This window comes from Artemia sp. Qi Xiang Cuo, chromosome 8 (assembly GCF_049724085.1).
Source record: "Artemia sp. Qi Xiang Cuo chromosome 8, ASM4972408v1, whole genome shotgun sequence".
NCBI classification, from domain to species: domain Eukaryota; kingdom Metazoa; phylum Arthropoda; class Branchiopoda; order Anostraca; family Artemiidae; genus Artemia; species Artemia sp. Qi Xiang Cuo.
In genome coordinates this window covers 8,018,085-8,031,903 of record NC_142801.1, presented here as the reverse complement: position 1 = coordinate 8,031,903, position 13,819 = coordinate 8,018,085, and the positions used below count along the sequence as shown (strand labels likewise).

The 13,819-nt window shown below is 37.9% G+C and overlaps 1 protein-coding gene across 1 annotated transcript in view; it reads right to left on the bottom strand.

Annotated features, from left to right (window-relative positions):
• The window catches only part of LOC148949126 (uncharacterized), a 93,632-nt gene that overhangs the window by 45,026 nt on the left and 34,787 nt on the right, over positions 1-13,819 (bottom strand). The window lies entirely within an intron of this gene.

The following is a 13,819-nucleotide window of genomic DNA, read 5'->3' as shown; positions in this document are numbered from 1 at the left end:
GACGTAATTATTTCATCTTTCAGCTATACTGAAAAAAAATGTCTATCTCAAAATTCTGATCAGATAATTTTGGGTAAAAAATGGGCATGGGAGGGAGCCCAGTTACCCTCCAATCTTTTTGGTCTCTTAACAAGGACGCTAGAACTTTTAATTTCCGTTCAAATGCACCCCTTCCCGATATTCTGAGACCATTATTTCCATACAATCACAACTGAAAAAAAACACGCATCCGTAATCTGTCTTCTGACAAAAATTGCAAAATTCGACATATTTTTGCAGATAGGAGCTTGAAACTCCTACGGTAGGGTTCTCTAGTTTGCTGAATCTGATAATGTGATTTGCATAAAGATTCCTTGAATTTTAGGGGGTGTTTCTCCCCTATTTCAAAAATTAAGCAAATTTTCTCAGGCTCGTAACTTTTGATCAGTAACACTAAACTTTATGAAATTTATATATTTGGAATCAGCCAACTAAGTTGATTGTTTTGATGCATCCATTGATATTAAAATTCCGTGTTTGAGAGTTTTGGTTACTATTGAGCCAGCTCACTCCTTACTTACAGTTCGTTACCAAGAACTGTTTGATCAAAAAGAAGTAAATTATTTCATTAACCTGGCATTTTGATAAAACAGCTGGTAAGGAATAAACCGAATTCGGGACAAGCAGCAGTTCTAATAAATGTAGTTTTAACTTTCAATCTCGCATTGAGCCATTCCAGAGGAGAAAACTGCCCTTTGATTCAACCTTGAAATTTTCAATGATCTGGGAATCTTGTGGTTTTATCAGAATCAGGAAGTTTTCCCACTTTGAGCCAGCTGTTCTTCTTTAAGAACATAAACAATTTAGGAGACTAAACGTCGAAATTTAGGAGACTAATACACCCAATAAATCTCTTGTAACTTTTGCTTCAAGACTTATAAAAGTGATATTACGAAACATTTTCATATGAACAGCCAAGATTTTGAAATTTGTTTTCAAATATGTCTTATCCTCATTAACATCTCCTTGGTCCAATCTACTTACTCTGCAAGTTCCAAAATACATCAGGAAAACCAAATTCTTGGCCAATTTTACCATATTACCAATCGATAGCACCCAAAGTTTTTCAAAATTTGTCAACACTTAAACATTGTTCAGCATTTTTCAACATTTAAAAAACATTTTTTTTTTTAATAGGATTGTATGAATGAGAGGCTTCACCAAAGTATCTAGAGCCACCACAATTGCCTATAGTATAAAAAGAAATTCTGAAGATCTTGACCATGCCGAGTGTTCTGGGAATGTCACAGCCAGAATGGTTTCCTTTAGTGTAGTTGCTCGAAAAAAAGCAACAGGAGTGTATAATTAAGAATAATGGATTTTTAATGTATTGTATTTGTCTTTTCTCTTTTTCTCATTTAGAAATAAAAAAATATTAATAAAAGGTTTTGTCTCTAATTTCGATTAAGGAAAAAAAAACAAAAAAAAAACAAGATCCTTTAAGAATGCAAACCCACATGAACCCATACTTTCTGCCCTATACTTAAAACATTTGCCATTTAAAAGATATTTTATACTTGCATGATATATTTCGGTTTACTACTTTATGCCAAATTTAAAGGAAGGGGTTTAAAACAGTGCATGGAAAGAGCTAGCTTTTTTTCAGATGGAAAATATTTAGGAAGGACTTATGATAGAACTGAAGGAATTAAGCTACGAGCTCTTTAGTGTGTATTATCCAGCACAGAGTAGGGTATAAAACAGTGTCTCCTAACGTGGGGTGCAGCCCCCCGCCCCCCCGATGGGGAATGGCAATATTTGTTTGGGTCAAGGGTAGGACGTGCACCCTTCGGCTGACCATGCTTTAGAGCCTTAATTCCCAATACGGTGCGTCGGCCCCGTTGGTGGGGCTTGGCATATTCCATTGGGTCATGGGCAGAATGTTCAGCCTTTTGCTGGCTATACTTTAGAGCCTTAATCTTGAAAAAAATGGGTACTTGTTTGTTAAACGGAACACATCCAAGAAGTGAAGTTAAGTTAATTGTAATACGATATACCAAAACATGGTGATAATATACTATTTTAGAAACAAAATTATGGAAAATATGACAAAGAACTATAGAAAAAAAGCCACGCCAAACGATTTATATTAAATACCTAACCTAACTTTATCTAATCTCTAACCACCTCTAAATATTAAATGTTTAATTAAAATATACATACATCGTAGTTTTTCTCACTCAAAATAAGAAAATTATAACCGATTCCAGAGAGGCAAACCGGTTATTGTCACATCTTAGACAGCTTAATTCTTCAGTGCGTTCCGTTTAACAGACAAGTACCAGAAATTGTTCATTTGAATGACTTCATTTAAAGAGCGAAAAAGATACATATAGTATTGCAATGATGCCATATATTTATAAAAGATGTTGTATTCAGATATTTTTCAATAGCATAAAATCAAACAGTTCATGATAACGAACTGTAAGTAAGGAGTGACCCGGCTCAATAGTAACCGAAACTCTAAGCGTAAAACTACCGCAGATCACTATCAATAAATAAATGAAACTCAAAACGAGCAGAAATTACAATAGCAGCGAACTCAAACTCAAAACGAGCAAAAAATAACGTGAGTAGGGCTGATAACCATGCCTTCTCAAGACCAGAACATAGTTTGCACTTTACTGAAAAAACAACAACAAAAAACAAAAGACGAATGACCGTTGATTGTCAGTTTAATCGACATATCTATTCCTTATGGTTTTGATAATTTTTTATTTATGAAAGTAAGAAAAGTGAAAACATTTAAAACGTATTTTGTTTTCAGTAAAGTTTAAATTATGTTCTGGTCTTGAGAGGGCATGGGGTTTATCAGCCCTACTCGTGTTTTTGCTTGTTTTGAGTTTGACTCGGCTATTATTGTAATTTCTGTTCGTTTGGAGTTTCATTTATTTGTTGATAGGGCTCTGTGGTAGCTTTACGATTGGAAGAGTATTTGACTTTAAATTCTGCTTATTCTTTGCTTAATGGAGCTCTTTACTTTTCTTTGAAAAAAATGTTTTGCGGAAAAAGTTTTTAAACTAATTTCTGTTCGTTTCTTATTGACATATTCTTTTTCTTGTAAAAAAATAATATTTTATGTCTCTTCAGTTTTTTTTTCCATAAGAATCCATAGTATGGGTTGCTATTTGTATGTTGGAGAAACTTCTTCAACAATTTTAATCATGACAAAAAACAATATTTTTTAATTTAATTTTATAGCTTCTGAAGTTGACCTGAAAAACAAAACTTATTATCATTCCCGAAAGATTTTATCTATGCTCTTTGATAACTTGCACACACTTGCACTCTTTTTATTTATTTAAATTGTAAGAACAGATGTGGCAATAGTAGTATCCCCAAAAGTTTCAACTTAATGTCCCCATTCGTTCTCGATAAATTGCTGAAGGGTCTTATTGGCAACCGTAAATACAATGCCTTTTGATTTTTTTTAAAGCAATATTTTGGTTTAAAGCATAATAGGCTAATTCCATAATTGTGGGGGGTTTACATGCCTAATGTCTCTTAAGACATAGTTACTGGAGCATTCAACTATGCTGAACGAAATGGCTGTCTCAAAATTTTGACTGGATGCGTTTGGAAAACGAATGGGCTTGAGAGAAGGGCTGCTTGCCCTCCAATCTCTTGTTACTCTTTAAAAGGGCACCACAACGTTTAATTATGAATCGAATTAGCTCCTTTAAAATTTTAAATGATACTTCTGGAAACTCCTAAACGTTCCCTAAAAGTACTATCTTAATACCCTTAGTTTAGTAACTGTAGAGTTAGTATTAAAAGTATACATATAGTGTCTTCTGGCTAGTTGAAAATCCCCCACAGCTTATCCTTAAATGTCTAAATTAATAATTAAGTTGTTCTTCAGATATTGTCTTATCAACTTTTTGAAAGTCTACATGCCTATAGTTTGTTTTGATTAGTTTAAAATCCCCCAAAACTTACCCTTAAAGGTCTAAATTGATCATACAAGTTATTCTTCAGATATTGATTTGTAACCTTTTTGAAAGTCCACATGCTCATAGTTTGTTCTGATTTAGTTCAACATCCGTCCAAATGTTCCTTAACAGCTTCACCTTAATACCCTTAGCTTCTCCAATAGCAATTGTTGTAGCAGCATAAGTAGCAGTATGCGCATAGCACCTTTGGTTTCTTCAACATCCTCTTCAACACATGCTGAAAGTTTTAGCTTAGTACACACCATCAACCGTTCCTGAAGCATGATGCTTCTGCTTGACAACCAGTGTGGGCATACTGTGTTTCGATATAGTTCCATACAGTTTCTTTATATCCCAAATTTTTCGCCTAAGGACATTAATCCTTAGTTGTATTAGCAGTAGTAGTAGTAGAAGTAGCAGTAGAATTATTTGTAGTTGCCTAAGCTTTAGTGGCAATAGTAGTAGTAGAAGTAGTAATAATAGTTACAGTAGCAGTAGTAAGAGAAGAAGCAGTAGCATTAGGATGCAAGTATTTTCTTTTGGCTAGTTCATTATCGCTTACAACAAGCCCTGTAAGTTTCAACTTCACACACCAAACTGTTCCTAAGATATTGTTGTTACACCCTTTTGACAACCTGCATACAGAGGGCGTGCTCTGATTCAGTTCATCTTCCCCCTCAAAATTTCTTGAAAATTTCACCTTCATACCCTTGGGCATAATTGTAGTAGTAGACACAGTAGTAATATTGATATTACTAGTTAAAGTAATAAATAGCGGTAGTAGTACTATCAGCAGTAGCATTCACCTATTGCCTTTTGGTCAGTAGAACATACCTATCATCAAGTCCTGGCAATTATTTACAACTTCCTTAATACAATTAGCTATTAGTATGACATTGTTGATATGTGCTTTTGATAACCTGTATGTTCATATACTTCTTAAAATTTTCATCTCAATGCTCTTAGCCCTACAAGTACTTACAATAGAAGTAGCAGCAGTAGTATTATTAGTAGTAGTAGTAGTAGTAGTAGTAGTAGTAGTAGTAGTAGTAGTAGCGGTAGTAGTAGCAGCAGCAGTAGTAGTAGTAGTAGTAGTAAATGTAGCAGTAACAGCGGTATTAGCAGTAGTGTGTACATATTGCCTTTGGGTGAGATGATCTTCCCCTTTAAGCATCATAGGCAGCGCGATAGCGCTGCCTAAGTAAAGAACGATGTGGGCACAATGTATTTTTTTTTCCTCCATACCCGGGCACTTCGTATCGAAGGAGTTTTCGCAGAAACTTCAGAAGGGGCTCATTCGATTGGAAATTTGAGTCGCTAGTGCCCTTTTTAATAGTCGAAAGTAATTGGAGGGCAACTAGCCCCCCCTCCCACGCCCATCATTCCCCCAGACACATCCAATCAAAATTTTGAGATAGCCATTTTGTTCAGCGTAGTTGATTTCCAGATAAAAATGGGTTTTTGAGGATCCCGCAAAGCCTTCAGGACACTCCCCCACAACCTTTGGGGCAAGGGTTTTAAGTTATGCTCTGAGCGCATATAAGAACAGTGATGTCATAATGTATACTGTATTTTTTTTGCTTTTAGAGCAGGGCACATCATATGGAAAGGATCGTCGTAGAAACCTCAAAAGGGACACCTTCGATTGGAAATCGAGAGTTCTAGTGCCCTTTTTAATAATCAAAAGGGAATGGAGGGCAACTAGCCCCCCCCCTCCCCCCCGCCCATCAGTCCCCCAAACACATCCAATCAAATATTTTTAGAAAGCCATTTTGATCAGCGTAGATGATTTCCAGATAGAAAATATATTTTTGAGGAGGACACTCCCCCAAACCCTCAGGGCAAGGGTTTTAACTTATGCCCTGGGGGCCTATAGGGTTTTTATAGAAGGCGTTGTCGTTGAAACTTCAAAACAGGCTGACTAGATTGGAAATTAAAAGGACTAGTGCCCTTTTTAATATTCGACAGTGATTGCAGGGCAACTAGCCCTTCCCCCACGCCCATTATACCCCCAAACATATCCAATAAAAATATTGAGATAGCCATTTTGTTCAGCGTAATTGATATCCAGATAGAAAATATGTTTTGAGGAAGACACTCCCCCATAATCCTCGGGGCATGGGTTTTAAGTTATGCCCTGGGGGCATATAAGGCTTTTATAGAAGGCGTTATCGCAGAAACTTCAAAAAAGGCTCATTATATTGGAAATTCAAAGAGCTAGAGCTCTTTTTAATAGTCGAAGGTGACCGGAGGGCCACTAGCCCCCCCCCCCCCGCCCATCTTTCCCTCAAACACATCCAATCAAAATTTTGAGATAGCCATTTTGTTCAGCGTAGTTGATTTCCAGATAGAAAATATGTTTTTGAGGAGGACACTCCCCCGCAGCCATCAGGGCAAGGGTTTTAAGTTATGCCCTGGGGGCATATCAGGTTTTTATAGAAGGTGTTATCGTAGAAACTTCAAAAAAAGCTCATTCGATTTGAAATTTAAAGTGCTACTACCTTTTTTAACAGTCGAAAGTGATTTGAGGGCAACTAAACCCCCTCGCACGCCCACCTTTCCCAAAAATATCTAATCAAACTTTTTAGATAGACACTTTATTCAACGTGGTTGAAAGTTTTTGAAATTATGTCTTTGAGGATGACAACCCCTCCCCCCACATCCCTCAGGGCAAGGGTTGTAAGTTATGCCCTGGGGGAGTATAAAGTTTGTATTAAAAACTTTGTTGTAGAAACTTCAAAAGGGCTCATTCAATTAGAAATTGAAAGGGCTAGTGCCTTTTTTAATAGTTGAAAGTGATTAGATTGTGACTAACGCCCCTTTAACGCCCACCATTTTCCAAAACACATCCAATCAAAATTTTGAGATATCCATTTTGTTCAACGTAGTTGAAAGTTCTGTAAATTAGGTCTTTTAAGATGTTAACCCCCTCAGAGCCCTCAGTTCAAGGGTTGTAAGTTATCCCCTGGGGGCATGTAAAGCTTCTATTGAAAGCGTTGTCGTAGAAACTTCAAAAGGGCTCATTCAATTGGGAATTGAAGGGGCTAGTGCCTTTTTTAATAGTTGAAAGTGATAGGATAGTGACTAACGCTCCTCTCATGCTCACCATTTTCCAAAACAAATTCAATCAAAATTTTGAGATATACATTTTGTTCAACGTAGTTGAACGTCTGGAAATTAGGTCTTTTAGGATGATAGCCCCCTCATAGGCAGCGCAATCGCGCTGCCTATGTAAAGATCGGGGACACTCGAGAACGAGATAAAAAACGGGGACTAAGTAAAGAGGAGGATACTCCCGCACAACCCTCAGGGCAAGGGTTTTAAGTTATGCCCTGGGGACATATAAGAACGATGTTGGCACAATGTATTATTTAATAGGTTTTCGCTTTAGAGCTGGCCACTTCGTATCGAAGAAGTTGTCGTAGAAACTTCGAAAAGGGTTCATTCAATTGGAAGTTGGAGTGGCTTCTGCCCTTTTTAATAGTCGAAGGTGATTGGAAGGCGACTAACACTCCTTCCACGCCCACCATTTCCCGAAACACATCCAATCAAAATTTTGAGATAGCTATTTTGTTCAGCGTAGTTGATTTTCAGGTAGAAATTATGTTTTTGAGGAGGACAGTCCCTACAGCCCTTAGAGCAAGGATTGCTGGGGGCATATAAGTTTTTTTATAGAAGGCGTTGTCGTAGAAACTTCAAAAAAGGCTCATTCGATTGGAAATTCAAAGGACTAGTATTATTTATTTTTTCCTGAAAAGACTATGTCAATATAAAACGAACAGAAATTAACTAAAAAAACTTTTTCGACAAAATAGATTTTTCAAAGAAAAGTAACGAACTCCATTAAACAAAAAATGAGCAAGAATAAAATCTAATAATTTACTAACAGTAAAACTACCACAAATCAGCATCAATAAATAAATGAAACCCAAAACGAACAGAAATTACAATAATTAACCGATTCAAACTCAAAACGAGCAGAAATTAATACAAGTTGGCTGCAAAACGCCTATGCCTTCCCAAGGCCAGAACAAAATTTGCACTTTATTGAAAAAATATAAATGTTTTTACTTTTATAAATTTAATAAATTAAATAAGATTAACATTTTGATTACTAAATATCAGTATATGTATATTAAACTGACAATGCACATTCATTGTTGTGCAGGAGGTGTGAAGTGGAGGCCATGGATAAAACTGCCGAGTATCTGGAAGATGCAGCTAGACGGCATAATAGTAAAATATTGTACTGGCATGTTAACAAACTGAGAGGGAGTAGTCAATCCGGACTTGGCCCAGTTAAAGATAGGAATGGGGCCACAATTAGCGATAAGGAAAAAACTAAATAGAGATGGGCCGAACATTTTGAAAATTTTCTTAACCGAGATAAAGTTGCAGGAAAAGATATAAGTAGGGCGTATCTATGGAATTTGCCCACTTTACGTTCCTTGGCAGCTTTCCAGGGTAGATTACCAGACTGGTTATCTGGCAGTGTATAATATGGTCAAAGATATTTTGAGAGTCTGTTCACAATTATATAATTTAAGCAAACAGGTTTTTTTCTGCTATTAATAAGAATTTCATAAGAATGTACATCGTGAGTTCACTCGCACAATTTTTTTTCTTAAAAAACTGGTATGGTATAAAGTAGTCAAACAAGTTTTGGGAGCATGCATGAAATTATGTAACTCAACATCCGGCTAATCTGCCTTGGAAACAGTTTGACGTGTTCGGGGGGATTACGTTCCTTGGCGTTTGATTGACATTTACAAAAAAAGGGTTTAGCATTTGCAAATTTGATCCTATTAAGGTGGAAAAAAAGAGTTTAGCATTTGCGAGTAATTCGATGTGTTGTCAATTTAAAATAGTTAAGAAATAACAAATTTAACAAGAAATGGCTGAAAAGTGTTTTTTTTGGGGGGAGGGGGGAGATGGGTTGATTGTGTACTGTATAATACACAAGTGATTAAAAACAGACAGAAAATAGAAGCTGTTTTCAAAAGATTTAGGATTCATTAACTTTAGTGTTGCCAGTCAAAAGCTATGAGTTTGAGAAAATTGCCTGATTATCGAAAAATGAAGAAACACCTACCAAAAGTCGACAGGAATGGGATTGTCTTGAGGGGGGAATTTTCCATGGAAGAGGTGGAGGGTATTTTCACGTGAAAACAACTTCAACCATGCCCAGTCCCCCGCGATCAGAAATTAAATTTTAAAAAAAGTTTCTTCAACTGAAAGTAAGGAGCAACATCAAAACTTGAAAACAGACAGAAAATAGAGGCTGTTTTCAAAAGATTTAGGATTCATTAACTTTAGTGTTGCCAGTCAAAAAGCTATGAGTTTGAGAAAATTGCCTGATTATCGAAAAATGAAGAAACACCTTCCAAAAGTCGACAGGAATGGGATTGTCTTGAGGGGGGGGGAATTTTCCATCGAAGAGGTGAAGCGTATTTATATGTGAAAACAACTTCAACTGTGCCCAGCCCCCCGCGATCAGAAATTAAATTATAAAAAAAGTTTCTTCAACTGAAAGTAAGGAGCAACATCAAAACTTGAAAACGGACAGAAAATAGAGGCTGTTTCCAAAAGATTTAGGATTCATTAACTTTAGTGTTGCCAGACAAAAAGCTATGAGTTTGAGAAAATTGCCTGATTATCGAAAAATGAAGAAACACCTTCTAAAAGTCGCTAGGAATGGGATTGTCTTGAGGGGGGGGGGAATTTTCCATAGAAGAGGTGGAGGGTATTTATATGTGAAAACAACTTCAACAGTGCCCAGCCCCCCGCGATCAGAAATTAAATTATAAAAAAAGTTTCTTCAACTGAAAGTAAGGAGTGTTCTCTGGCATGAATTGCTTTCAAAAACTCGGATGAATTAGTTGAAAATAAAGTTTTAACAAGAAATGTCTGAAAAGCGCGATCAGAAATTAAGAATTGTCTTGAGGGGGGAATTTTCCTTGGAAAAGGGGAAGGATATTTTTACATGAAAACAACTTCAACCGTGGCCCATCCCCCCCCCCCCGCGATCAGAAATTAAATTATAAAAATGTTTCTTCAACTGAAATTAAGGAGTAACATCAAAACTTAAACGGGCGAGAAATAGAGGCTGTTTCCACAGATTTAGGATTCATTATAAAAAAATTTAACAACAAATGTCTGAAAATCGTTTTTGGGGGAATGCAGTGATGACAGATTGGGTGTCTCAGAGTAGTGAGAGTGCTGTACTGTGGTGCGAATTGCTTGTGAAAAACCCAAATGAATGACTTGAAATAAAATTTTTAACAGGAAATATCTGAAAAGTATTTTCTGGGGGTGGGGCGATGACAAAGTGGATGTCTTAGACTAGTTATAGTGCTGTACTCTGGCATGAATTGCTTTCGAAAACCCGGATGAATTAGTTGAACATAAAGTTTTAACAAGAAATGTCTGAAGAGTATTTTTTGGGGGATGGGGCGATGACAGAGTGGATGTCTTAGACTAGTTACAGTGCTGTACTCTGGCATGAATTGCTTTCGAAAACCCGGATGAATTAATTGAAAATAGAGTTTTAACAAGAATTGTCTGAAAAGTATTTTTTGGGGGATGGGGCGATGACTTTTTATTGGTTAGAGCTGCAACCATGATACTGTTTTTTAATTACTAGGTAAAAGAGAATCTATTTAAAGCCTTATTTCTTAGTTAAGGGTTCAACTGTTAGGCAGGGGAATTTTTGAGATCTTACACATGTAATAGATGCAGCACGGGTCATCATTTTTAATTAGCACGTAAAAGAAAGAATATTGAATGCCTCACTGTTTAAATTAAGAGGTGAAACCAAGACCAGAGGAATTTTTTAGACTTTTCATTGGTCAGAGATGCAACAATGGTACACTTTTTTAATAGCATGGAAAAGAACGACTATTGAATGCCTCACTTTTAAATTAGAGGTGAAACCAAGTCCAGAGGAATTTTTGAGACTTTTCATTGGTCAGAGATGCAACAATGGTATACTTTTTTTAATAGCATGGAAAAGAACTACTTTTTAGTGCCTCACTGTTTAATTTAGAGTTTAAATCAAGACCAGAGTAATTTTTTAGATTTTTCATCGGTCAGAGATGCAACAAGGGTACTTTTTTTTAATAGAATGGAAAACAACGACTATTGAATTCTTTGCTGTTTAAGTTAAGAGGTGAAACAAAGACCAGAGGAATTTTTGAGATTTTTCATAGGTCAGAGATGCAACAATGGTGCGGTTTTTTAATAGCATGGAAAATAACGACTATTGAATGCCTCACTGTTTAAGTTAAAAGGTGAAATCGAGACCAAAGGAATTTTTTAGATTTTTCATTGGTCAGATATGCAACAATGGTACACTTTTTTAATAGCATGGAAAAGAACGACTATTGAATGCCTCACTGTTTAAGTTAAGAGGTGAAATCAAGACCAGAAGAATTTTTGAGATTTTTCTTAGGTCAGAGATGCAACAATGGTACACTTTTTTCTTAATAGCATGGAAAAGAACGACTATTGAACACAGAGACAACACACATACAGAGACGACACACACATAGCGACGACACACGCACAGAGACGACACACACACAGAGACGACACACACACACAGATGACACACACACAGAGACGAAACACACATAGAGACAAAACACGCACAGAGACGATACACAAACAGAGACGACAAACACACAGAGACGACACACATAGCGACGACACACGCAAAGAGACGACACACACACAGAGACGACACACACACAGAGAGACGACACACACAAAGAGACGACACACACACAGAGTCCACTCACACACAGAGAGGACAAACACACAGAGACGACAGACACAAAGAGACGAATCACACACAAAGAACACACACACAGAGACAACACACACACAGAGACGACACACACAAAGAGACCACACAGACACAGAGACGACACACACACAGAGACGACAAAACATAGAGAGACGACACGCACACAGAGACAACAAAGACACAGAGATGACAGACACACAGATACGAAACACCCGCAGAGACGACACATACACAGAGACGAAACACACACATAGAGTCCACTCACACACAGAGAGGACAAACACACAGAGACGACAGACACAAATAGACGAATCACACACAGAGAGGACAAACACACAGAAACGACAGATTGAGACGACACATTTAAAGAGACGATACACACACACAGAGTCAACACACACAGAGAGACTAGAAACACACACAGAAATGACAAACACACAGAGAGACGACACACACAAAGAGACGTCACACACACACAGATACGAAACACACATAGAGACGACACACACATAGAGACAACACACACACAGAGAAAACATCCACAAAGAGACGACACACACACACAGAGAAGACACACACACAGAGACGACAAACTCAAAGTGACGACTTACACATAGATACTACACACACACAGAGAAGACAAACACACAGATACAACACACACACACAGAGACGACACACACATAGAGACAAAACAGACACAGAGACGACACACACACAGAGACGACAACACATAGAGAGACAACACGCACACAGAGACGACAAACACACAGAAACAACACACACACAGATACAAAACACCCACAGAGATGACACATGCACAGAGACTACACACACACACAGAGTCCACTCACACACAGAGAGGACAAACACACAGAGACGACAGACACAAAGAGACGAATCACATACAGAGAGGAAAAACACACAGAAACCACACATAGAGACGACACATGCACAGAGACGACACACACACAGAGTCAACACACACAGAGAGACGAGACACATACACAGAAATGACAAACACACATAGAGACGACACACACAAAGAGACGTCACACACACACAGATACGAAACACACAGAGAGACGACACACACATAGATAAAACACACACAGACAGAGACAACACCTACACAGAGACGACACACACACAGAGACGACACACACACAGAGACGACACACTCAAAGTGACGACTAAAACATAGAGACTACACACGCACAGAGACGACAAACACACAGAGACGACACACATAGAGAGACGACACGCACACAGAGACGACAAGCACACAGAGACAACACACACACAGATACGAAACACACAAAGAGACGACACACGCATAGAGAAGACAAACACACAGAAACGAAACACACAGAGAGACGAATCATACACATAGAGACAACACAGACATAGAGATGACTGACACACAGATACGAAACATACACAGAGACGACACATGCACAGAGACGACACACACACACAGTCCACACGCACACAGAGAGGACAAAAACGAAGAGACGACAGACACAAAGAGACGAATCACACACAGAGAGGACAAACAAACAAAAACGACACATAGAGACGACACATGCACAGAGACGATACACACACACCGAGTCAACACACACAGAGAGACGAGACACACACACAGAAATGACAAACACACATAGAGACGACACACACAAAGAGACGTCACACACACAAATACGAAACACACATAGAGACAACACACACATAGAGACAACACACACACAGAGACAACATCCACACATAGAAGACACACACACACAGACACCAATAACAAACAGACACAACACACACACAGAGACGACTAACACATAGAGACGACACACAGACACAGAGACGAAAAACACACAGGCATGACACACACACACACACACAGATACGAAAGACACATAGAGAAAACACAGACACAGAGATGAGACACACACACAGAGACGACAACACGAAGAGAGACGACACGCACACAGAGAAGCCAAACACACAGAGACAACACACACACACAGATACGAAACACCCAAAG